This window comes from Giraffa tippelskirchi, chromosome 8 (genome assembly GCF_054371585.1).
Source record: "Giraffa tippelskirchi isolate mGirTip1 chromosome 8, T2T-mGirTip1v1.2.pri, whole genome shotgun sequence".
NCBI classification, from domain to species: Eukaryota; Metazoa; Chordata; class Mammalia; order Artiodactyla; family Giraffidae; genus Giraffa; species Giraffa tippelskirchi.
Window position 1 is genome coordinate 61,998,688 of NC_137282.1, and position 23,721 is coordinate 62,022,408.

At 58.3% G+C, this 23,721-nt stretch overlaps 2 long non-coding RNA genes across 3 annotated transcripts; both read right to left on the reverse strand.

The window, feature by feature from the left end:
* Positions 1–439: 439 nt before the first annotated feature.
* LOC145518754 (uncharacterized) lies at positions 440–15,518 on the reverse strand. 2 transcript variants are annotated; one of them, XR_014063266.1, is made up of 3 exons: positions 11,470–14,899; positions 2,799–3,307; positions 440–1,593 (listed from the first exon to the last, which is right to left on the reverse strand). It is a non-coding gene; the product is annotated as an uncharacterized LOC145518754 (long non-coding RNA). The 2 variants fall into 2 exon arrangements; XR_014063265.1 differs by lacking the exons at positions 440–1,593; positions 2,799–3,307 and adding an exon at positions 10,934–11,121 and having other exon boundaries at positions 11,470–15,518.
* A 2,268-nt stretch (positions 15,519–17,786) lies between these two features.
* LOC145518756 (uncharacterized) lies at positions 17,787–23,098 on the reverse strand. The gene is made up of 2 exons (XR_014063267.1): positions 22,607–23,098; positions 17,787–21,231 (listed from the first exon to the last, which is right to left on the reverse strand). It is a non-coding gene; the product is annotated as an uncharacterized LOC145518756 (long non-coding RNA).
* Positions 23,099–23,721: the final 623 nt, after the last annotated feature.

Genomic DNA, 23,721 nt, shown 5'->3' on the forward strand with positions numbered 1-23,721 from the left:
AACCAATTGCTATGTTTACAGACTAAAGGGTCTAGAGAAGAATTACGTTTACCGAGAACTGAGCTTTAGGAAACAGAGATCTGGGGTATTGTGACTTGTCTTCTTCTAAGCAACAAAAAATACTTCATCAAAAGATGATGGTGGGATTCGCAGGCATCCGATCCTTCGTCAGGGGAGACCCACTGCCGGATGTCAGGACACAGGCAGGGCCTCGTGTGGCCAGTTCAACAGGAACGTGGTCAGCGAGGCACAAAGTGGCTGCAGCACGCCCAGTCCCCAGGCAGCATCCAGTTACCGCTGTGGAAATGTTAAATCAGCCCGAACTCTGGAGACCAGCTCCGCTCACCCGCCCTCCACGAAGCCCCCACATCCAGGTGGGAAGAAAGTGCTTGCAAGTGTAGTTGAGCTTGAAATAGAAAAAAAACATTATACAAATAAGACACAGAGAACATGCCTAATTTTATTTTTAGGTGTGACATTTCACCTCAGGTTTTATGAACAGTGGGATTTCCTGGTACAAAGCTCTCATCCAATTTCTGGGGGACCGTCGTGGGGTGGGCTGCGTGTGGCACCACGTCTGTGCCTTGGGGACATGGCCAGGCCAGGTCCTGGTGGTCCTTGAACTGACCGCACGCACCTCCGCTCTGCACATGGGCGGCGGCGGTCACCCTGGCCGGGGAAGGACCGGGGCGCCTGCGGGAGGGCCTCCAGACTCGTCCCCCACTCACCTTTCCAGCGGGTCTGTGGGTCTTCTCTCAGGCTGGACAGGACAGCCCGGGCCTTGTTTGGAGGTGCAGGCGGGTTTCCTCCCCAGACCCTGTGGTGGGGTCCCCACAGCTGTGAGCAGCCCCCCACTGGCCTCCACCCCAGCCGAGAGAGTCGAGGACCACGAGTCTGTTATTCACACACTGAGGGCCCTGCCTGGCTGCGTCCATGCGCCTCCTGTGACAACGCTATAGTATCTGAGAAAGCAGCTCGGCTGCCCTCATTTTTAATGAAGTAATGAAATCTCATTTTTAATTACCTGAACAAAAAGGCTTCAAGTCCATCAGCTCGCCTCTCAGGGTGAGGTATCAGCGAGCAGCTTCAGAACCAATTACCCGTGTTTCCTCTTTACTTCTTGCAAATGTGACCTTTTGTTGGGACCCGATGGCGCGTCTCCTGCTGTGAGTGGGTAACGTTGGCGCCTGCCCATCGCCCACGTCAGGACGGCGGTTCATCTCCGTCGCCTCTGATGGCTGCAGCACAAACGGGTGTCAGGGACCCGGGGCCGCAACGAGAGGACCGAGGCGGGGGGGGTCATGGGGCCTTCCGGTGCTGAAGCTGGACGCCCAGCAGGGATGCAGGGCGCCCTGGCACCGCCCTGGGTAACCCAGCCTGCGGGTGCTGTGAGTCGCAGCATCCACCATGCCAGGCGGATGGGCGGCGGGCCGGCGGCGGGCTGCAGACTCAGGTGAAACGCCAGGCCGAAGGGCAGTGGGTGGTGGCCCAGGCAGCTCACAGCTCTCTGGACTCTGGGCCAGCACAGGGGCGTCGCCCGTGGACCCGGGGGACCCCAGAGACCACGGCCTGGGCCTGAGCCGGCGGGGGACCCTGCAAGACGGAGGCAGGTGCCTGTCACCCCCTGCCCTGAGTGGCTTCCCCACCCGCCGAGGGTCCTGGGCGCTGGCTCAAGGGCTCGTGGGTTTGAGGGCCGTCATAGGGGCAAGGAGGCTGTGTGAGTGGCATTGTGTGAGGCCAGTTGGCCTGGCACCTTTAGGAGAAGCCTGGACGCTGAAGGCAGGAGGGGCCACAGGCTCCACTCGGCCAGGAAAGCCCGGGGGGGGGACGGGCCCTGAGGACAGGACGGGAGGGCTGGGCCTGGAGGCTGCAGGAGGGCTTGTGGGGTGAGCACTGCTCACCGCCAGGCTGCCCGGGGCTGCTGCAGAGCCGGGGTCCTCAGGAGTCCACCCCCCTCTCCTCCTGCCCCGTGTGCTATGCAGAAGGAAGGGGCCACCGCCAGGGACCCTGGCTCTGGGTCAGCGGGCACTGGCCGCTGGGGCTCCCAACTGCAGAGGCCAGGGGAGCCAGGGTCCTGTGTCGTCACCCCCCCCACCCCGATGGAAGGACGGTCAAGGCCGGCAGGCTGCCATCCCCTCGCCCGCCACCCGCCTGGGGCCTCCAGCTGCTGGAGGACAGAGGAGGAGCTGTGGAGGCCTGTTGGCCTCAGGGACCCGGAAGGAGGCTCAGGTGAGCCCGGCCAGGTGATCCCAGCCCCCACGGCCCCTCAGTTCCCCCAACGCTGGTGAGGCTGGGATGGCAGCTCCTTCATCTGCCCTCCTCTGAAGACAGCTCTCTGGGCAGAGAGGCCTCTGGGACCCCCGAGTCCCCGGATTCATCCAGGCAGAGCTGGGGGGACACCGTCTCAGGATGAGCTGCCTTCCCACCAGCCGGGAGCCCTGGGCAGCATCTCCAGGGGCGCTGCATCCCCGTGTCCAGGGAGGCCTTCTGACCACAGAGCCTGAAGGACACGGCCATGGGGGACCGGGCATGTCAGGGGGCCGGCTTCCTCGCCCAGAGCCTCCCTCCCGGGAAAAGAGCGCCAAGAGCTGGGCCCACGCGTGATGGTCCTCCTCCAGGGCTGGCCCCCACGTGCCCACGGCCCCCTGACAGGTGTCCAGGGGGCTCTCTGGCGGCCGCGGTCCCAGACACGGGCGGACTCTCCCAGGAGGCCCTCGCCAAACAGGGGCCCCACTGTGCGTGGAGCTAGCTGGGCGGGGGCGGGGGCGGGGGCGGGTCCCGGGTCCCGCCCTGCTCACCAGGCAGGGGCGGCTGTGTGTCCCCTCTCTGCAGCGGCCTGCAGAAAGTCGTCTTGCGGTGTGGCTGCCAGGCCGCCAGGAAGAGGCAGAGGACCTGACCAGGTCAAGGGGGGTCCCCGCGAGCCTGGTGATGAAGCTCGGGGACCCGTCTGCTGCCGGCAGAGCACACACAGAGCCCGGGAGCAGCAGGACCCCGCGTCACCCCTGCCCCCGAGAGCCCAAGCAGGCCCGCTGGCTGAGGCGCAGAGCCGCCTGGGAAGGTGCCTGAGGCATGGGGGCCGGCTCACTCCAGGCCAACCAGGCGTATTGGGCGGGGCGGCTCAGACCACTGCCCTGCAGGCCGTGAGCGCAGGGGTCTTGGCGCTGTCCCCCTGCAGCCTCTGTCCTCAGATGGCCAGGCCTTCCTGTGTCCACGTCCTGATGTCGTCTTCTTACAGGGACCCGGTCTGTGGGATCAGAACCACCCGAGGATCTCGGTGTACCTGAATCCGGAGCCGCTTCCTGAAGTTCTGGGGTTAAAACACCAACATACGAATCTGGGGGACATGGTCCAGCCTATCGCCGAGACCAGCACGGAGCCCAGGTGACGCTGGCCCCCACCATCCAGCCCATGAGCTCCGAGAGAGGACAGGGCTCCCCCCTCACCCCCATTCACAGCACGATCGAAGGCTCGTGTGAACAGAGCAAATCAGAACAGGGCGGGGGGCGCTGACAACCCCTCCCAGACCAACCCGAGACAGCAAGCTCTGCTCAGCTCTGCTTTGCTCCTAGGGATTTGGTTTAAGCCTTTGCAACCATAGCTTTTGCTGCTGCTGCTGCTGCTAAGTCGCTTCAGTCGTGTCCGACTCTGTGCGACCCCACAGATGGCAGCCCACCAGGCTCCCCCGTCCCTGGGATTCTCCAGGCAAGAACACTGGAGTGGGTTGCCATTTCCTTCTCCAATGCATGAAAGTGAAAAGTGAAAGTGAAGTTGCTCAGTCGTGTCCGACTCTTAGCAACCCCATGGACTGCAGCCCACCAGGCTCCTCCGTCCATGGGATTTTCCAGGCAAGAGTACTGGAGTGGGGTGCCATTGCCTTCTCCGACCATAGCTTTTAGAAGACTGTATTTCTTTTTGCTCATGCAGCGCAGCTGGGAGGGGGCCCCAGACGGCTGTGGGGTGGGTCGGGGGGCATCTCAGCCTGCCTCCCCGCAAGGCCCCTCTGAGAGGCCCCAGGCAGCCTGACCGCCCCTCCTTGAGCAGTGGGGACAGGAGGGCCAGCCGACAGCAGCTCCTCCCCCGCCCAGCGCTGATGGAGACGGAGGCGACCCTACGGCCAGCAGACCCCGGGCCCAGGTGCAGGACGGAGGGAGGGGTGGTCAGTGGTCAGGGCAGGAACAGGGCCAGCAGCCAGTCCCCACGGCCGGGATGGCACCGACCACAGCCTGAGACGGGCACACCTCCTCCATCAGAGCTGGGGCCCAGCTGGGAGGCACAGATGCCCATGGGGCTGCCTCCCCGCCAGGCATGCCCCCAGGACCGCAAGGCCACCCCTCAAGAGGGTGTGCTGGGGGCCGGGGGAAGAGAGGCAGGGGACAGGCTCTGGAGAGGCCCTCACCTCTGACCCTTTCCAGAACCACTTGCTCCTGCTGTGTTGGCGTGGCCGAGCCCACAGAAGGCCCCCTGGTCCATACCCGCCCGCCCCAGACCCACCCAGGACTCCTTCCCACCACCGCAGGCGGCAGCGAGGCCCCTGCCTGAGCCGCACTAGAGGAGATCGTTTCTGGAATTTTCAGCTGGACCGGAGTGCGTTTTAGCCCAGGAAACCATTTCTGAGTGGGTTTCACGTGAAGTCAGTGAAACAGCCCCGCTCACCCCGCGGCTGCCTCCCGCTCCTCTCAGCAAACACGCACACACTAGCCGCAAACTGCTGACTCAGGCAAACAAACTTTACAAGTCAACCCACTCGCGGGGGCGCCGCCTCCGGGGCACGTGACGGCCATTCCGGCCCCAGAACAAGCTTCACTTATTAACGGAGGGGCCATCGGTCACTCTGAGGACACAGACGTGCATGCAGAGAGAAATAAAACTAAATCAGCAGGAGCGTTGGCAAGACCCACGATGCTAATAAGGCACCTCCCGCCCGTCGGGGGAGAGACCCAGCCTGATTGAAACAAACCTCAACTCTGCCAACAGGCCGTTAGCACCCACATTAGCATCCAGAACTTCCCAGGGACACGGGAAGACCAGGCGACCCGCAGCCCTGAGCCCACATGACGACTCTCACGGAAAGTCCACCATTTCCAACATTCACGGGAGAAGGAAGATGGGGAGCAGGTGGCGAGGGGGTGTCGGAACGAGTGATGAGGACCCCCTGGGCCAGCCTCCTGGGGGGTGGGGGGTGACTCCCTGGGGGTGTCGGAGCGAGTGATGAGGACCCACTGGGCCAGCCTCCTGGGGGGTGGGGGGTGATTCCCTGGGCTGCAGGGAGACGGCGCATGTGTGAGGCCAACCCCTCCATCCACTCAGCTCGGGGCCACAGGCTTGAGAAGGGGGCTGGGTTCTGGATCCCCTGGGAGGAGAGGGGGAGACCAAGGGAGGCCCAGCTGCCCCAGGGGCCCCCGCCCTGTCCTAGGAGACGCCCAGCCCACACCCGTCTCCAGGCCAGTGTCCTGGGCTGCAAGAGCCGCTCCGATCCTGCCACACATCCTTGTCTGAAGGCCCTGGAGGCCAGGTCCGAGGTCGGCTCCCTCAGCCTGGCCTGCATCAGCCGTAGTGGGGCGCCCAGCTGGCCTTTCCTACTGGATGGCTCAGAGGAAGCAGCAAACATTTCCCCTGGCTCCAGCTCCTCCAGTGGGCCAGGTGGGGGGTGAGGCTGGGCCAAGCCCACGCCTCCTCTCCGACTCCCATGAGGCTTCTCAGCCACCCACCCCCACCGTGCACCAATCCCCCCCGGAATCCTCAGGGGGACTGGGGTCTCCCTGGGACCCCACCTTGGAATAAAATATTTAAAGCCTGCCCCCCACCCCTCCTGACCATGTGCTGGCCAGCCTGCTGCTGCGGGAGAGCACTTTAGCAGGAAAGGGGCACAGATGGCTGCAGGTAGGGTACCGTCCAGAGCATGAGCTCAGGGCTGGGGTGTCCATTCTCCCCGCCCTGAGAGAACACCCTAGGTTAACCTACAGCTGGGCACCCTAGAGTCAGCCGGGGCAGGGAGACAGCCCCCCAAGCCCTGCCTGCCACGGGCCCAAACACTAATCAACAAAGAGACGTCCACTGCTCCCAGTCACTGCATTTGGGACTGTTTGTTACGCAGCATCACGGTGGAAATTGATAGCTGACATGCCAGTCCCTTTGCCACAGAAGACACGGGCTCAGCTCACACCCCAGCAGGGACAGAGGAAGGGACATGCATGCAGAGCGGGAAAGCCAAGGATGCTGACCCAGGTCCCAGCCGGGCGTGGAAACTCAGGCTCACTGGTCCTCCCCTGCCTTTGGACTGGCCTCCCAACATGAAATTCCACACGGGTGTCCCCGTGTGAACGCAGATACCGGCCACGGCAGGTGGAGTGTCTGGCATTAAGCACAGTAACCCAGAACATGCACCGGATCCATGAAGTCACAGCTAAAGTGTTTCAGGGAACACAGCATAACCTCCATCATAATAACATTTACATCAAATAAGTCAGCGCATTGCTAATGATTAAGCCCCTTAGTGAGAACCTCTGAGAACTTAGCAGACTGCGTTTGACTGAAGATGTGGGCTGGTGTGAGACCTGTACGACACGCCAGCCCCCGGGGTCTGTGAGCGTGCCACGGGGGGCCTTTCATCCCCACGAGGGACCGTTACCACGTGCCTCCTGTGTCAATCATTAAGACCGTCATGGAGCAAAAAGGCATTTCCTACGGAACACAGGGAAAGCCCAGCGCCACCCTGCATTCAGAGGGCAGCTCTCGCACACCTGTTGTGAGGAAAGCGGCCACGTCAGCTGCCACACTCACTGCTGGAAAGCGTCTGCTTCTCCTGAGTTTCTACCGCATCAGCTGGATGTCTGTGACAGCATGGACAGTTACATAGGCTACAGTGGGTGCGTCTGCAGGGGGCACAGGTTCCAGCCCTGTCGGGGAAGATCCCACGTGCCGCAGAGCAGCTAAGCCCCGTGCACCACAGCCGCGGAAGCCCCTGAACTCTGGAGCCTGTGCTCTGCAGCAAGAGAAGCCCCCGCGACGAGAAGCCCACACACCGCAGCTAGAGGGGCCCCGCTCACCACAGCTAGAGGAGCTCGCACTCAGCCACAAGGACCAGTGCAGTCAAAAGAGAGAGCTAGAGACTAATAGTTTTACATAAATTGAAACATAAATACACACACAATAATGCTCTGTTTCTTTCAAGCATATATATAGTCAAAACCACATTGAACACATGAGAATGAGTGAGTGTTGGTCACTCAGGCGTGTCCCACTCTGTGACCCCATGGACTGCAGCCCGCCAGGCTCCTCTGTCCGTGGGATTCTCCAGGCCAGAACACTGGGATGGGTTATCATTCCCTCCTCCAGGGTATCTTCCCGACCCAGGGATTGAGCCTCGGTCTCCTGCATTGCAGGCGCTTTCTTTAGGATGAGTTCTCCCTAAAGGAAGGCTGATAGCGAAATGACACTAGGGTGGGGGTGAAGCAGAGTGTAACTAAAATGGACGTGATCAAAGAAAGTGAGAAAGGGCCCTATTGGGACAAAAGAGAAGAACCTGCCTGCTTTCCTGTTCAACACACACTGTGCCATCCTCACTATCGCCTGCCCCTCCTCTAGGGCTTTATAGATGTTAACTCCTTCAGGAAACTGAGAAAGGCCATTATTCTTAAGTGAACAAAACAAAAGCTCCGGGAGACGCCAGGCCGGGGGGGGGGGGGGGGGGGGCAGATTCCCAGGGAATCTTCCCAAGGATTTCAGGAGCGAGGATGTCAAAGGCGTTCACAGTGTCAGCTGGTGGAGAGACGCCAAGCACAGAATCACGGCTCAGGGACCATTGGCGTGTGCGCACCTGTGTGTGTGTGTGTGTGCGCGCGCACAGGCGCGCCTGTGCTGGGCAAGACAGAGTGACAGGGAGAGAGAAAATTGAAATGAGCCCTTCAAGCTGGCAAAGACTGTTCTAAATAAAATATTTACCGTATTTACACTCTGGCTGCTCGGGCGTGAGCCCCAGGCCCACTTGGGCAAACAGGGTGGCCCGGGCCTTCCACAGCTGGCTGCGTGGAAGACCACTGCTGAGGCTGGGGGCCCGGAGGAGCCCAGGGTGGGGGCCGCACCAGCTGGGCCTTTGAACTCGTGCTCTGTGACTCCAGACCCAGCAGAGGTTCTCTCGGAGCTGTCCCCTCCTTTGAAGAATTAAGGTATTTAGCTAAGAGGCATGTCTTATTGTTGTTCGGTCACTCAGTCATGTCTGACTCTTTGCGACCCCATGGACAGCAGAACACCAGCCTTCCCTGTCCTTCACTGTCTCCCGGAGTTTGCTAATATTCATGTCCATCGAGACGGTGATGCCATCCAACCATCTCATCCTCTGTCGTCCCCTTCTCCTCCTGCCTTCAATCTTTCCCAGCATCAGGGTCTTTTCCAGTGAGTCAGCTCTTCACATCAGGTGGCCAAAGGACTGGAGTTTCAGCTTCAACATCAGCCCTTCCAATGAACACCCAGGACTGATCTCCTTTAGGATGGACTGGTTGAATCTCCTTGTAGTCCAAGGGACTCTCAAGAGTCTTCTCCAACACCACAGTTCAAAAGCATCAGTTCTTCAGCGCTCAGCTTTCTTTATAGTCCAACTCTCACATCCATATATGACTACTAGAAAAACCATAGCTTTGACTAGACAGACGTTTGTTGGCAAAGTAATATCTCTGCTTTTTAATATGCTGTCTAGGTTTGTCATGTCTAGATTCATGGAAGATCTTTAGAAAAGCCACACTTGGAGAGAACTTGAGAAATATATTGATAATAAAAATGAGAAAGGACATGATTTGAGTTTTTAGAAAGCCAGTGGCAGTAGTGGAAAATGTTTGATTTTTGTGTTTTTTATGGGAACTCAGGAAAACAAAAAGTTATGAACTAGTAACTAAGGTGTAACGGCGCCAAGGAAGCGTGTGAAATTCAGGCCCCCTCTCTGCTCCGTAAAGACTCCCCGGTGAATCCACCCATCAGAGAAGGGGATGGACACTGGGGCTCTGGTCAGAGGCTTCCGTGGACAGGACAGGAGGGAGGGGCCGTCCACGTTCATGCTAGGGTACCCGCAGGGAGGCACTGTGCCCTCAGAGGGGCACCCAGGCCTCGAGCAGAGGTGCGTGGAGAAAATAATGAAAATACATCCAGCTCATCCATATCAATGTGAAGTTTCCAGTGGCAGCTGAGTGACAAGGATGTCATGTCTGGGGTCCATTTAACAAGAAACACAGAAGGGTCAGTGCAGCCAAGGGGCTGGAAGACCCCTCGTTTAAATCAAACTATGAGGCGTTGTGCCCACTCTTCAGAACGGCTCCAGCATCGTCTGGTCCAGGGCGAAGGTGGAAGGACTTAGGGCTGCCTGGCTTTCTCTGTTTTCCAGCCTTTGGGAGCGGCTCTCGGAGCTGGCAGCTTTCCCTGCTCTGCAGGGTGGGCCCCAGACGGGCAGGCAGCGGAAGTCAGGCAGGGATGTCCACAAGCTGCCTGCGAATGCACTCCACATGGAGGACCTTCCTCTGAGCGTGTCCAGGCCCACGTGAGACGTTCGGGGCAGGTCTGGGTCAGAAGCGACCCTGGAGCCGCCAAGAGTGTATCGTGGTTGGAGGGGTGGGTTGCTGAGCCATTAGGGAGGGGGAGAAATGCAGGATGAGCCCACACCCACCACACTCATAGCACCCACACACACACACCCACATCACACCCACCCCAGCCTCTCGCCTGCAGGAAACAAACGGAGATCAACACACCCCCCGGGGGCTGCACAGATACAGGAAAGATACAGGATAAAGGTGACCACTGGTTTAAAACAACAAACCCTGTAATCCAGAAAAGCAGGTCTTGCTTCTTACCAACGGCTCGGAAAAATGCTAAAATGAGCAATAATACCCAGTGCCAGGCAGGCTGAAGCGAAGCTGAGTCTTACGCCTGCTGAGAGGAGTGTTGATTTGCAAGATGGTCCTGGGGAGACCTTGAGGATGCCCTAAGGTCATCACACTGCGCATGTGCTTCCTTGAGCGTATTGTTCTATGAAGTCACACGGTCCCCCAGCCCAGCAGGATGAAGGCCCTGGCGTCAGGGTCCCCGGCTGTGCCCCTGTGTAAACGGGCACAAACCGCATGAATCAGGTGTGCCGGGGACAGGAGCCTCTGGGCAGGCCTGCGCCCTCGAGCAGGAGGAAGGCGGAAAGCCGGCAGACGACAGGGCGGCCCCTCTGAAGCACGGAGGGGAGGGCCCGCTGCCCTGAACCTCTGCTCAGTGAGAGCCTGTGACGGAAATCACCGGAAATGAGGCCTGGGGAAGTCGTCCCTACGAGAACCACTCCAGGACAGTTTCTGAAATGAAGGACCGTGACCCTCGATGGAGCACAGAAGTTTCCAGAAGAAATGAACTGCGTCCAAAAGAGCCAGTGTGGGACGTGGCCACTGTAAGCACAGTAATACCAGTGTCTCGTGAGCTCACAACGTGTAGAAGCAAAACACGTAAGGACCAAACAGGGCAGCGGGGACCCTCCCTCAGTCTGCTGTGCGTTCACGCAGCCTTCGAGCTGAGCTGACGCTCTGTCTAGGGCCGTAGAAGCCGAGCGCCTTGTGTAACTCCCAGGAAGGAAGTGGAAGTCGCTCACTCGTGTCTGACTCTGTGTCCCCGTGGACAGTACAGTCCACGGAATTCTCCAGGCCAGAATACTGGCGTGGGTAGCCTTTCCCTTCTCCAGCGGCTCTTCCCAACCCAGGATGGAATCCAGGTCTCCCGCATTGCAGGCGGATTCTTTACCAGCTGAGCCACAAAGGAAGCCCAAGAATACTGAAGTGAGTAGCCCTTCCCTTCTCCAGGGGATCTTCCCAACCCAGGGATTGACCCCAGGTCTTCTGCATTGCAGGCGATTCTTTACCAGCTCCCAGGACAGTCATTAAAAAGACAGCCAAAAACAGAACCAGAACAGCTGACAGGAGAACAAAGGGAATTTTTAACTTCTTGATAATACCAAACAGAAGAGTGGAGTGCAGGGCAGGTCCACAAGAGACAAAGGGGCAGACAGCTAAAGCTGGCAAAACAGGAAGCATCGTGTGTGAGGAGCAGAGACCAGAGATGCTGGACAGGAGGGTCAACGCGTAACGGACGAGGGTGTCTTTCCACCTAAGTGCACAGCACGATTCATGTCCACGCAGCAGAGCTCCCAGCAGCCCCGAGTGGGCACAGCGCCAGCCCGTGGGGCCCCAGCAGCGGGAGGCGGGGCGCCGAGGCGGACGATGGGCGGGGAGGGTGAGCGTGCTGGGTCCGCACGCGGCCCCTTAGAGACCCACTGGAGCCCTTCCGGCAGTCCCTCCGGAGCACGCGTCCCTCGGCTGGAGTCAGGGCTGGGGGCCCAGAGCCAGCCCCCACTCCCCTTCCTCTGCCTCCTCCTCCCTCGGGAGCCCCGGGATCATCCCAGACCCTTCACGTCCTTCCAGCGAGGGCCCCCGCCCACACTGCACAAAATCTCACCTTTAGGAGCCCCAGCGGGGCGCCTGCGTCAGGTCCACCCTGCGTGCTGTCCAGGGGCAGGGGGAGGCCGAAGGGGTTGAATCCAGAGTGTTCATGGCAAGCCCACCTACTGGGCCCCTGGGATCGCCTCCTGGTGACAAAGCGGGAAACTCAAGGACCTGGCTTGGACGACTCGACCAGTAAACGAGCAGGTGGCCGCAGGAGGGAGTCTCTGCGAGAGACAATTCTCAGCCCCCGGACCCGGGGCTCAGCACAGGAGGCCGCTGAGCCGAAATGTGGGAGAGGATGACCGCTGTCTTCTCAAGACACCGTTCCTTCAGAGGACGAGCTGGTGGGGAGCAGAAGCATTTGAGGTCAGGGAGAGTTTAGGTGTTGGCGTGGGTCGTGGAGGGAGGGGGGACATGACAGGTGTGGGGGGGGGCGCTGAGAAGACCATCGCTCTTACCAACCATTTCTCTTCTTACCTTTTATAAACCATAAAAGCAAAATGAACGGCAGCTTTCCAGCATCCTTTCAGCAGACAAACTGTCTCACACTAGATTTGACCTAAAGCTTCAGTCTGAGCAGAAGACCAATGAAGGGGCTCTGGCCCAGGTGGGGTGGGGGGCTCAGACCCAAGGCCTGCTGGCCCCTCGGCAGCTGCCCAGGCGGCTGGTCACAGGGACCAGAACACTCGGGGCAGAGACGAGCAGGCCCAGGACCACCACACGCTGCAGGTCCCCGTGCTGCAGACATGGGGGTCTCCCCCGGAAGGGGACCCTGGCCCGATGCCCACAGCCCACATATGGTGAGCCCTGCACCCGGCCCCTGCCAAGCCCCGTCCATTTCCCCCCGACCTACCCATCACATCAGGGACATGTGACCGCACAGCCCACGTGAAACAGCAGCTAAAGGTTGCTGGACTCCTGCCTGAGTCTCCAGCAGAGCCATAGGTGCAAAGTCGGGGCTGGGGCCCTGGAGCCAGGCAGGGCAGTGGCGGCCCAGTCACCGCCCCCACGGCTGCATCCCGAGTGGGACTCGCTCCCCAGACCTTGTGTCAGCAGTTGGGGCTCCTCGGTGTTCTGATCAAGTCACCATCAGGACAGAGAGGACCAACTCCTTCCAGCTCTGAGACCTCTGATCTTCTGGACGAGGGGACCCCTGCTGCCCTCGGGGACCCTCACACTGCCCCTCCCCACGCCCGGGGCCACCCCGATCCTGCCCCGTGCCAACTTGCAGGAGAAGCTCCTGCGGCCCTGGGTCCTGTGTCCACCCCTGCCGGAGGCTGCCCAATAGAGGAGGCTCTACGAGACACGGGACCCAGACGAGGCGCGTGGACTCACGTGAAGGCCCCACCCTGGCCGGTCTCCAGTCCTGCTCCGACCAGCCTCAGCAGGCCAGCTCAGCCTGGTGTCTCGTCGAGGGTCTGGGTAGTGGCATGCTGACCGTCCAGCCTGGTGGGACCAGGTGGGTTTCCAGGCCCTCGAGCAGGGCCACGCGTGCTGTGAGTGTTTCTGGGAAGGGAGGCTCGCCGTGGGAGCTGGTAGGCTGGCGGGTCTACACGCGAACCAGTGGGGAAGCAGTGCCCAGGGCGGGGTGAGGGCTGGCTGCCCCTACCAGCCTCCCGGGGACCTGCCCAGAGGCTGGAAAAACAGGCTGTCTCCACTGGAGCCTGTAAATTATGAAAATGCCAGAAATCCCCCAAGAGAAAGGCCAAATGAAAAAGCATTATTATTACAAAACGGAAGGAATTTGACGTACACAGTGCAGTCCTGGAGAGTTAGATAGTTGAGATAATTTTCAGACTCACATCTGCCTAGTGTCTGTCTTCTTTCCACATTTCCTAAGGTCTGCTTCACGCCTAGACAGCCCCAAAAGCAGATCCTCTACACGGAGATTAAGTTGTTATAAGAGTTCTTAAGATTCTTCATTTATATTTTATAAGACGGTGCATTTGGAGAGTGATCAGCTGAAATTTAATTGGGTTAGACGTTATCATTTTAAATTTTAAATAACTGCACAAAAATGAAATTTAAAAATCTCTCTGTGTCTAATAAATTAGTACTGTAATACTGATATTAGCCTCTGAGGAGCCTGGCACAGTTTAGCACGAGGACAGGGTGCCTGCAAGGCAGGAGGGCCCAGCCATCAGCCACGCAGGGCTGCCAGGCACCAGACTCCATGCCAACTGCCCCCCGCCCTCCCAAGCCAGACACTGAGAATCTCAGTGTCAGCGGCCCCGTCTTACAAGAAACACCCAGAGGACATGATGACCAGCCAGCGAAGGGGGGATCAGGCCAGCCTGCTGCCTCCTCGCCCGTCCAGCAGGAGGGCCCATCTCACGTTGGGGGCTCCCGGCCTGGCGAGGTCACTCCTAGACCAGGCCTATCACCACCCCTGGGTAAGGAGGTACCCCAGGCGGGTGGCCACGCCCACATGGAAGCCCAGCCCCTCACTGGCCATGGCCTCACAGGAGCCGCAGCACCACCGGCCATCTCTCTGCAGTCACCTCCCCACTGACCACCCGCTGGACTGGAGGTATCACTTTGCTGGCCAGAGGAAACCCTCCCCTCCTGCCCCAGGGAGAGCACGTCCTGCCGGATGCCTTCGGAGGGGTGTCCGAGCCGAAGGACAGTAGAACAGGGACTGGGGACACAGCACCTGCCTTGGGGTCAAGGCCACGGCCAGCTTGCTGCAGGGACCTCGGTGGTTCTGTCCAGAGAATGGTGCCAAGCCCATGGGATGCAACCCCGACCCTCCCTCCCTCTTCCTGGGCGGGCAGCATCACTTCCGGGAGGCCTGGGCCTCCCTGCCTGTACGGGTCAGGGTGTCAGCCACTCCGAGGGCTGCCTGCTCTGCGGTCCCAGCCCAGGGACTGCCCCGCGGGGGAGGACGGCCACGGTTAGGCACCACTGCCCCCTGGTGGACAGGCCGGGGCTGGCGCAGCCCACCCTGGGGCGGCAGCGTTCCCAGCCGCCCCCGCCCATCTCTGCGGCTGTAAGAGCAGGTGGAGAGCCCTTCAGGCGAAGCCCAGCTCGATGGAGGCCCCGGGTCTAACCCTCTTCAGATACCACTAACCCACAGATGGCTGTCTTTCCTAAGCTTGTTACAGTGAACTTAATATCCATTTCCAATAAAACTCTCAAGGATCATAGGATGACAGGTTTTGAGGGGCGGGGCCGGGGGGTGCAAATGCGACCCAAGTGAAAGTCTGAAGTTGAAGCATCTCCTACGTGTGAGACCTCCTGAGTCCAAGGGAACAGTCGTGTGTGTCTTCCTCACTCCCGGGCCGTGAAATGGGAGGACCCACTCTGGGGAGGGGAGCAGGCCCTCTACCTGGCAGCCTGCCCGCCTCCCGGCGTGACGTGTCCCCGGAGGAGACGCCTCCCCACCCGGGACATCTTTGCTCCCTGGGGTCCTCTCTCTCCCCTCCTGCCCCCAGCTGGGCATCTGTCCCTGAAGCACCTTTGCTGGCCTGTTTTCCTCTCTCTCGGACTCGGGGCGCCCTGGCCCCCCAGCTCCGCACAGGCGAGCAGGCGGAGGGGTCCCGACGGGGACGGCCTGAGCTCCAGGCCTGGCCCCCGCACCTCCACTTCTCTCGGGCCCGTCCGCACTCTCGTGGGGAGCTTAACCTCCGCACCCCGGCCACTCGCAGTCTTAACAACACCAATCCTTGGTCCTTACGGAGAAACGAGAGGCCCCCCGACCCCCGAGAAGTTGGGGTGGGCCGTCCCCCAGGGGCGGGCTCCCGGCCGAAGCTGGCAGTCCTGGCCCTTGTGACCAGCGGACACAGCGGCCCAGGCACCCCAGACTGGCTGTCACCAGTTACTGGCCGGTGCAGGACCCCATCTCCCCTGCTCCCCACGGACCTTGGGTGACTGGTGCTGGGGGGAGACCCTCGCTGCCCCAGGACAGCTGCGGCCCTGAAGCGTGGTTTCTGCATGTCGCCCCCGCCCCACGCTCCCTCCAAGAGGCTCTACCCCCACGACGGAGGCGGCCTTGCAGACACTGTCCCCTCACCCCGCCTCTAAATCCTCACGTCTGAAAGCCACACGCGTGCGTGTCCAGACAGAAAGCAGAGAAGGGTGGCTGACTGCGGGTGGGGGATGCACTCTGGGCGATGGCTCTCCTCTCTCCCCGGCAGACAGTATTGATTCCTCAGAGAAACGTTTAAATTTGGGGGCTAGAGGCTCACTTTGCAAGAGAGCTCAGTGTAAAGAAGCATCCTTCCGACGGAGCGGCCGGCCGGCAGAAGGCTCAGCAGGGCTCCCGCTGCGGACGTGGCCTGCCGGCTTGCCCTGTCCTCCGCGCATCCCTGAGTGGTGGCCAGAGCCCCTGAGGTACATCAGCGGGTCCATCGCATTCTGCGCTCCCTGTGCTCGGGCGGTAGGAACACCGAGGCCCGAGGAGGCACGGCTCCCGACTGACGACCCAGCTCCATGCCGGGTCTGTGGGAGGCCCACCTGCCCCCTGCAGCACAGAAGGCCCTCCTCCTGAGGCGTCAGCTCACCCTCACAGGGCGACCCCCCTGCTGCAGACTCAGCAGGAGCTGCATGGGACTTGCGCCCGGCCGCAGGACCAGTTCCCCCACGAAGGCCAACTCCCCAGGGGCCCAGGGGCGGGGCAGGCCGAAGGGTTTGAGTGCCCTGGCCTCTGGGGGCAGCCAGCACCCGGGAGGTCCCACCCACCCGCGGAGTGCCCGCCAGGACCCCAGCCCCGCTCAAGGAGGCACCGCCCAGCACCTGTGACAGGGACAGGGCCAGCGCCCAAGGCGCAGCTTACACACCCACCCCGGGTCCCTGCCCTCCACCAGCCACTGGCTCGAGGTCCCCTTCGCGGCCTCGGCCAGCAGGGACGCGCAGCAGTCCTGGAGCCTCATGACCTCGGGCGGGTGGCTCCTGGATCATCAGATCTTGCCCGGGAAGGCAGGTCCACACAGGGAGCCCCCAGAGCCCAGGGCCGCAGGGAGGAGGAGCCACTCTCCTGAAGGTATCCTGAGCCGGACGCTGCGGGGGAGCCGGTCCTCCCATGCGGCCTGACCTCAGGGGCTCTGGCCACCACTCAGGGACGCGCGGAGGACAGGGCAAGCCGGCAGGCCACGTCCGCAGCAGGAGCCCTGCTGAGCCTTCTGCCAGCCGGCCGCTCCGTTGGCCTGGCTGTCTGGGGGAGTCGCTGGGTGCCACGTGCCCCTGCAGTCGCTGACACTGCTGCCGGGCAAGACTTCTGCACGGATCCAGCATGTGCCTAGTGTCCAGCCTTGGGCTCCGAGCTGCCGAGCTGACCCTTCCCCGGGCCGGGCGGGAGAGGCCCCCACTGGGCCCTCGCACAGCCTTCCTCCCACCCCCTCCAGGAGGTGCTAGCCCTGGGCAGGGGGCATCTACATATAGCCCACCCCGCCCCAGCCCGAGGCCACTCTGAGGCTGCCTGTCACACCCACCCTGACCACCGCTTTGCTCTGGGTCAAACAGTCCCGCTTCTTCCAGGCCAGACTCATAGCCCAGCGCAGTCGCTTCCAAGGCCCGGGTGTCGCCCATGCTGTGTGTGAGCGGCGTAATCCCTGCGTCTGGGACAGCGGGTGGACATGCTTCCCTGTCCTGCTCCGTGCAGCTGGAGACCACAGACACACCACACCAAGGCCAGGAGGCCCTGCAAGGGGAACGGAGGCAGGCTGGCCAGGCCTCGGCTCTGGGCGTGGAGGACAGGGCAGAGTCCTGGGCGGCCCTTCCCCTCCCGGGCCCCAGACACAGCCAAGCAGCGGGAGGCCCAGCCCACGTGCCAGCGCAGGGCCAGCCAGGGCCCGACGCCCACCTGCCCAGTGCAGGGTGCACACCCCCTGGGGCGCTGAGTCCACTGAGACAGCAGCCCGTGGAACCCGCACACACCACTGCCTGGAGCGACTGCAGCAAGAGCTGCTCAGAGAAGGGCTCAAAACCCGGTGGTGGAAACAGAGCTCTGACTCGAGTCCGGGCCCAGAGGGCGGCAGGGACAAAGGACCCAGGGAACTGAAACAGCGGAAAAACGCAGCTGTGAGCCCCACATCGGGAGCCAATCGGTGTCACAGGGTCAAATACGCCCATGAAGAGACAAGCGGTTGGCAGAGAGGGTTAACTGCTGCCTCCAGAGGCTCACCTGGTGGGGAGGGCGAGCTAGGGAGTCTGGCATGGACGTGCACGTTCTGCTGGGTAACACAGACAACCAACGAGGCCCCGCTGCACAGCGCAGGGAACGCTGCTCACTGTTAGTGGCAGCCTGGATGGGAGGGGGGTCTGGGGGAGAACGGATGCAGGTACACACGTGCCGAGTCCCTTCCCTGTTCACCGGAAACCATCACAACATCGTTAACCAGCTATACTCTTTTATTTTTATACAAGATGAAAAGTTAAAAAAAATCAAATATGTATATCTTAAAAAATATTACTCATTACATAAGTGATAAAGGGGCTAGGCCGGGCCGGGGGCCGGGGGCGGCGGCCGACAAGGACTAGGCCGGGCTGGGGGCTGGGGGCCGGCGGCGGCGAGAGGAATTACCCAAGGCCCAAGGTAAGAGAAACCCAAGTAAGACGGTAAGTGTTGCGAGAGGGCATCAGAGGGCAGACACACTGAAACTAAAATTACAGAAAACTAGCTAATCTGATCACATGGACCACAGCCTTGTCTATCTCAATGAAACTAAGCCATGCCATGTGGGGCCACCCAAGACGGATGGGTCATGGTGGAGAGGTCTGACAGAATGTGGTCCACTGGAGAAGGGCATGGCAAACCACTTCAGTATTCTTGCCTTGAGAACCCCATGAACAGTATGAAAAGGCAAAAGGATAGGACACTGAAGATGAACTCCCCAGGTCAGTAGGTGCCCAATATGCTACTGGAGATCGTGGAGAAATAACTCCAGAAACAATGATGGGATGGAGCCAAAGCAAAAACGATACCCAACTGTGGATGTGACTGGTGATAGACGCAAAGTCCGATGCTGTGAAGAGCAATATTGCATAGGAACCTGGAATGTTAGGTCCATGAATCAAGGCAAATTGGAAGTGGTCAAACAGGAGATGGCAAGAGTGAACGTCGACATTCTAGGAATCAGAGAACTAAGATGGACTGGAATGGTTGAATTTAACTCAGATGACCATTATATCTACTACTGTGGGCAAGAATCCCTTAGAAGAAATGGAGTAGCCATCGTGGTCAACAAAAGAGTCCAAAATGCAGTACTTGGATGCAATCTCAAAAACGATAGAATGATCTCTGTTCGTTTCCAAGGCAAACCATTCAATATCACGGTAATCCAAGTCTATGCCCCGACCAGTAACGCCAAAGAAGCTGAAGTTGAACAGTTCTATGAAGACCTACAAGACCTTCTAGAACTAACACCCAAAAAAGATGTCCATTTCATTATAGGGGACTGGAATGCAAAAGTAGGAAGTCAAGAAACACCTGGCGTAACAGGCAAGTTTGGCCTTGGAGTACACAATGAAGCAGGGCAAAGGCTAATCGAGTTTTGCCACGAGAACGCACTGGTAATAGCAAACACCCTATTCCAACAACACAAGAGAAGACTCTACACGTGGACATCACCAGATGGTCAACACCGAAATCAGATTGATTATATTCTTTGCAGCCAAAGATGGAGAAGCTCTATCCAGTCAGCAAAAACAAGACCAGGAGCAGACTGTGGCTCAGATCATGAACTGCTTATTGCCAAATTCAGACTTAAATTGAAGAAAGTAGGGAAAACCACTAGTCCATTCAGGTATGACCTAGATCAAATCGCTTATGAGTATACAGTGGAAGTGACAAATAGATTTAAGGGACTAGACCTGATAGACAGAGTGCCTGATGAACTATGGACAGAGGTTCGTGACACTGTACAGGAGACAGGGATCAAGAAAACCCCCATGGAAAAGAAATGCAAAAAAGCAAAATGGCTGTCTGAGGAGGCCTTACAGATAGCTGGGAAGAGAAGAGAAGCGAAAAGCAAAGGAGAAAAGGAAAGATATTCCCATCTGAATGCAGAGTTCCAAAGAATAGCAAGGAGAGATAAGAAAGCCTTCCTCAGTGATCAGTGCAAAGAAATAGAGGAAAACAACAGATTGGGAAAGACTAGAGATTTCTTCAAGAAAATTAGAGATACCAAAGGAACATTTCATGCAAAGATAGGCTCAATAAAAGACAGAAATGGTATGGACCTAACAGAAGCAGAAGATATTAAGAAGAGGTGGCAAGAATACACAGAAGAACTGTACAAAAAAGATCTTCACGACCCAGATAATCACGATGGTGTGATCACTCACCTAGAGCCAGACATCCTGGAATGTGAAGTCAAGTGGGCCTTAGAAAGCATCACTACGAACAAAGCTAGTGGAAGGGATGGAATTCCAGTTGAGCTATTTCAAATCCTCAAAGGTGATGCTGTGAAAGTGCTGCACTCAATATGCCAGCAAATTTGGAAAACTCAGCAGTGGCCACAGGACTGGAAAAGGTCAGTTTTCATTCCAATCCCAAAGGCAATGCCAAAGAATGCTCAAACTACCGCACAATTGCACTCATCTCACATGCTAGTAAAGTAATGCTCAAAATTCTCCAAGCCAGGCTTCAGCAATACGTGAACCGTGAACTTCCAGATGTTCAAGCTGGCTTTAGAAAAGGCAGAGGAACCAGAGATCAAATTGCCAATATCCGCTGGATCATCGAAAAAGCAAGAGAGTTCCAGAAAAACATCTATTTCTGCTTTATTGACTATGCCAAAGCCTTTGACTGTGTGGATCACAATAAACTGTGGAAAATTCTGAAAGAGATGGGAGTACCAGACCATCTGACCTGTCTCTTGAGAAACCTGTATGCAGGTCAGGAAGCAACAGTTAGAACTGGACATGGAACAACAGACTGGTTCCAAATAGGAAAAGGAGTCCGTCAAGGCTGTATATTGTCACCCTGCTTATTTAACTTATATGTAGGGTACATCATGAGAAACGCTGGGCTGGAAGAAACACAAGCTGGAATCAAGATTGCCGGGAGAAATATCAATAACCTCAGATATGTGGATGACACCACCCTTATGGCAGAAAGTGAAGAAGAACTAAAGAGCCTCTTGATGAAGGTGAAAGAGGGGAGTGAAAAAGTTGGCTTAAAGCTCAACGTTCAGAAAACTAAGATCATGGCATCTGGTCCCATCACTTCATGGGAAATAGATGGGAAAACAGTGTCAGACTTTATTTTTTTGGGCTCCAGAATCACTGCTGATGGTGACTGCAGCCATGAAATTAAAAGATGCTTACTTCTTGGAAGGAAGGTTATGGCCAACCTAGATAGCATGTTTAAAAGCAGAGACATTACTTTGCCAACAAAAGTCCGTCTAGTCAAGGCTATGGTTTTTCCAGTGGTCATGTATGGATGTGAGAGTTGGACGGTGAAGAAAGCTGAGCGCCGCAGAATTGATGCTTTTGAACTGCGGTGTTGGAGAAGACTCTTGAGAGTCCCTTGGACTGCAAGGAGATCCAATCAATCCATCCTAAAAGAGATCAACCCTGGGTGTTCATTGGAAGGTCTGATGTTGAAGCTGAAACTCCAATACTTTGGCCACCTCATGCGAAGAGTTGACTCATTGGAAAAGACCCTAATGCTTGGTAGGATTGGGGGCAGGAGGAGAAGGGACGACAGAGGATGAGATGGTTGGATGGCATCACCGACTCGATGGACATGGGTTTGGGTGGACTCCGGGAGTTGGTGATGGACAGGGAGGCCTGGCGTGCTGCAATTCATGGGGTCGCAAAGAGTCGGATACGACTGAGCGACTTAAGTGATAAAGAAAGTAGCAATATTAAAAAGGAAAAAAAAAGGAACCCTCATCTCAAATACGTGACTCAGGCAAGTTGAAAGTAGAACAGAGAACCACCATCGGGAAGGCAGGGGGCTTTGGAACTGTCTCTGCTGCCGTTCCGGGCGCCAGCTCGGATGGAGTCCTGGAAAAGCCCAGGCTGCAGGCCGGCGCCCAGTGGCCACCTCCTGAGAAAGGACATGACCGTTTGGGCCCCACCCGCCTCCCCGTCACCTGTGTAGGGACACCAGGTCTGTGAGCCGTCTCAGACGTGGCAGTGAGGCTGGTCTTGGCTGTGGTCCTGCCGTCTGGGTCAGGTTGCTCCCCGGCTTCTGTCCGTCCTCCTCACACGCTGACCACACGCTCGGCCCTCAGAACCACTGCCCTGGGGCCCCGTCCCCCCAATGACCCGGGCCCCGGGGCAGGGCGGCACCCCCGATGTCACACAGGGCAGGGGTCTCCCTGAGGACCGCGGTGCCCCCGAGAGCCGGGGACAGAGAGCCGTCTGGGGAAACGTCCTGCTGGTGTCACCGAGAGCCAGGGCCGCTGCTCACACTCCACAGCCAGCGCTCGAGAGGCCAGGCTGGTGGGAAAAGAACGTCTACTTCGCTTCAGAGATGGGGGAATGGGGGAGGAGGCCAGACTCCTGCTCAAAGGCCGCTTCCCCACCGACAAGCGTGAGTCGCTCAGTCGAGCCCCGCTCTTTGCGACCCCGTCGACTGTAGCCTTCCAGCCTCTCCTGCCCATGGGATTCTCCAGGCAAGAATACTAGAGTGGGTTGCCATTTCCTACTTCAGGGTATCTTCCTGACCCAGGGATCAAACCCAGGTCTCCTGCACTGTAGGTGGATTCTTTACCTTCTGAGCCACAGGGAAGACAATCAGTGCTCAAGAGCTTTTATAGACTGAGGTAGGGGGCTCCATGCAGAAATAGCACCGGCATCTTGAAATCTGTCATCAGTGGTCTGACCAGCATCACCTTGATTGTTTTAGGTACATTCAGTTCCAGGGTCAGTTTGTTCCAAACTTGAGACCAGTTCTCAGAATTGTGGTCCTCTGCCTCCCTCATTGCTCAGTTGGAAAAGAATCTGCCTGCAATGCAGGAGACCCCGGTTCTATTCCTGGGTCGGGAAGATCCCCTGGAGAAGGGATAGGCTACCCACTCCTATATTCTTGAGCTTCCCTTGTGGCTCAGCTGGTAAAGAATCTGCCGCAATGTGGGAGACTTGGGTTCAATCTCTGGGTTGGGAAGATCCCCTAGAGAAGGGAAAAGCTACCCACTCCAGTATTCTGACCTGGAGAATTTCAGGAACTAGACAGTCCATGGGGTCACAAAGAGTCAGACATGACTAAGCGACTTTCACTTTACACTTTCACATCATAACTAATGCCGAAGCTGAAGCCCCAACACTTTGACCACCTGATGGGAAGAGGTGACTCACTGGAAAAGACCTTGATGTTGGGAAAGACTGAAGGCAGGAGGAGAAGAGGGCAGCAGAGGATGAGATAGTTGGATAGCATTACAAATTCAATGGACATGTATTTGAGCAAACTGAAAAATAGTCAAGAACAGGGAAGCCTGGTGTGCTGCAGTCCCTGGGGTCACAAAGTTGGACCTGACTTAACAACTAAACATGTCATGGCTGGAGTCTGGTCATCATGTAGTTAACTTTTTCGAAGCAGCGGGGGTTTCAGTACCTGCAAGACAGCTCACAGGACACAGCTCGGATATTATCTGTGGCCCTTGAGAAAGAACTAAAGGTCCTAGACTTTTACGACTTTATCTGTTTTGTGTTAGTTTCTTTGCATTTTTCTCACTTCTCTGATGAAGTTTCTTCTGTGACTAAGGTTTTTCTACAGACTAAAGGCAGGTGGAGGACTGGGTGGGCTGTCTGTCCCAGGAAGGCCCCACAGGGTCCTGCTCCGCCTCACTGGGTCTGCTCCTCAAGGGAGCTCCTGGCACAACCCCCCCTTTCCCCAGCCCCGTCCCCAGCCTCAGGAGCAGCAGCCACAGGACAGCCTCGCTTCTGCCCGCTTCCCGAGGCCTGGCGCGGGGGGAGCAGAGTACGCTCTGTGTCCCCTGCCTTGGGGGAGCCCCGGCACTCAGACTGCCCCAGAACCTTGCCTTGGGGCCTCTGCAGTGAAGCCAGTTAAGGGGACGTCACCCCACATCCAGTGAGTGCTCTCCTCACGAGAAGGTCACGGGCACACAGAGGCAGGGACGGTGATGCGTGTCTGGTCTCCACGCCCAGGACTGCAGCACCAGAAGCCGGGCAGAGGCCCCAGAGGGAGGGCCAGCTGGGGGCACGGCCTCCCTGCCTCAGGCTCCCGGCTACGGGAGAGGACAGCTGCGTGCAGAGCAGCGTCTCCTGGTCGCTTCCAGCCGGGAGACGACGCGTCCCTGCCTGGACTCCCAGATCCCCCCCGGCCTCAGAGGAGACTTTGAGATCCCCGTGGACG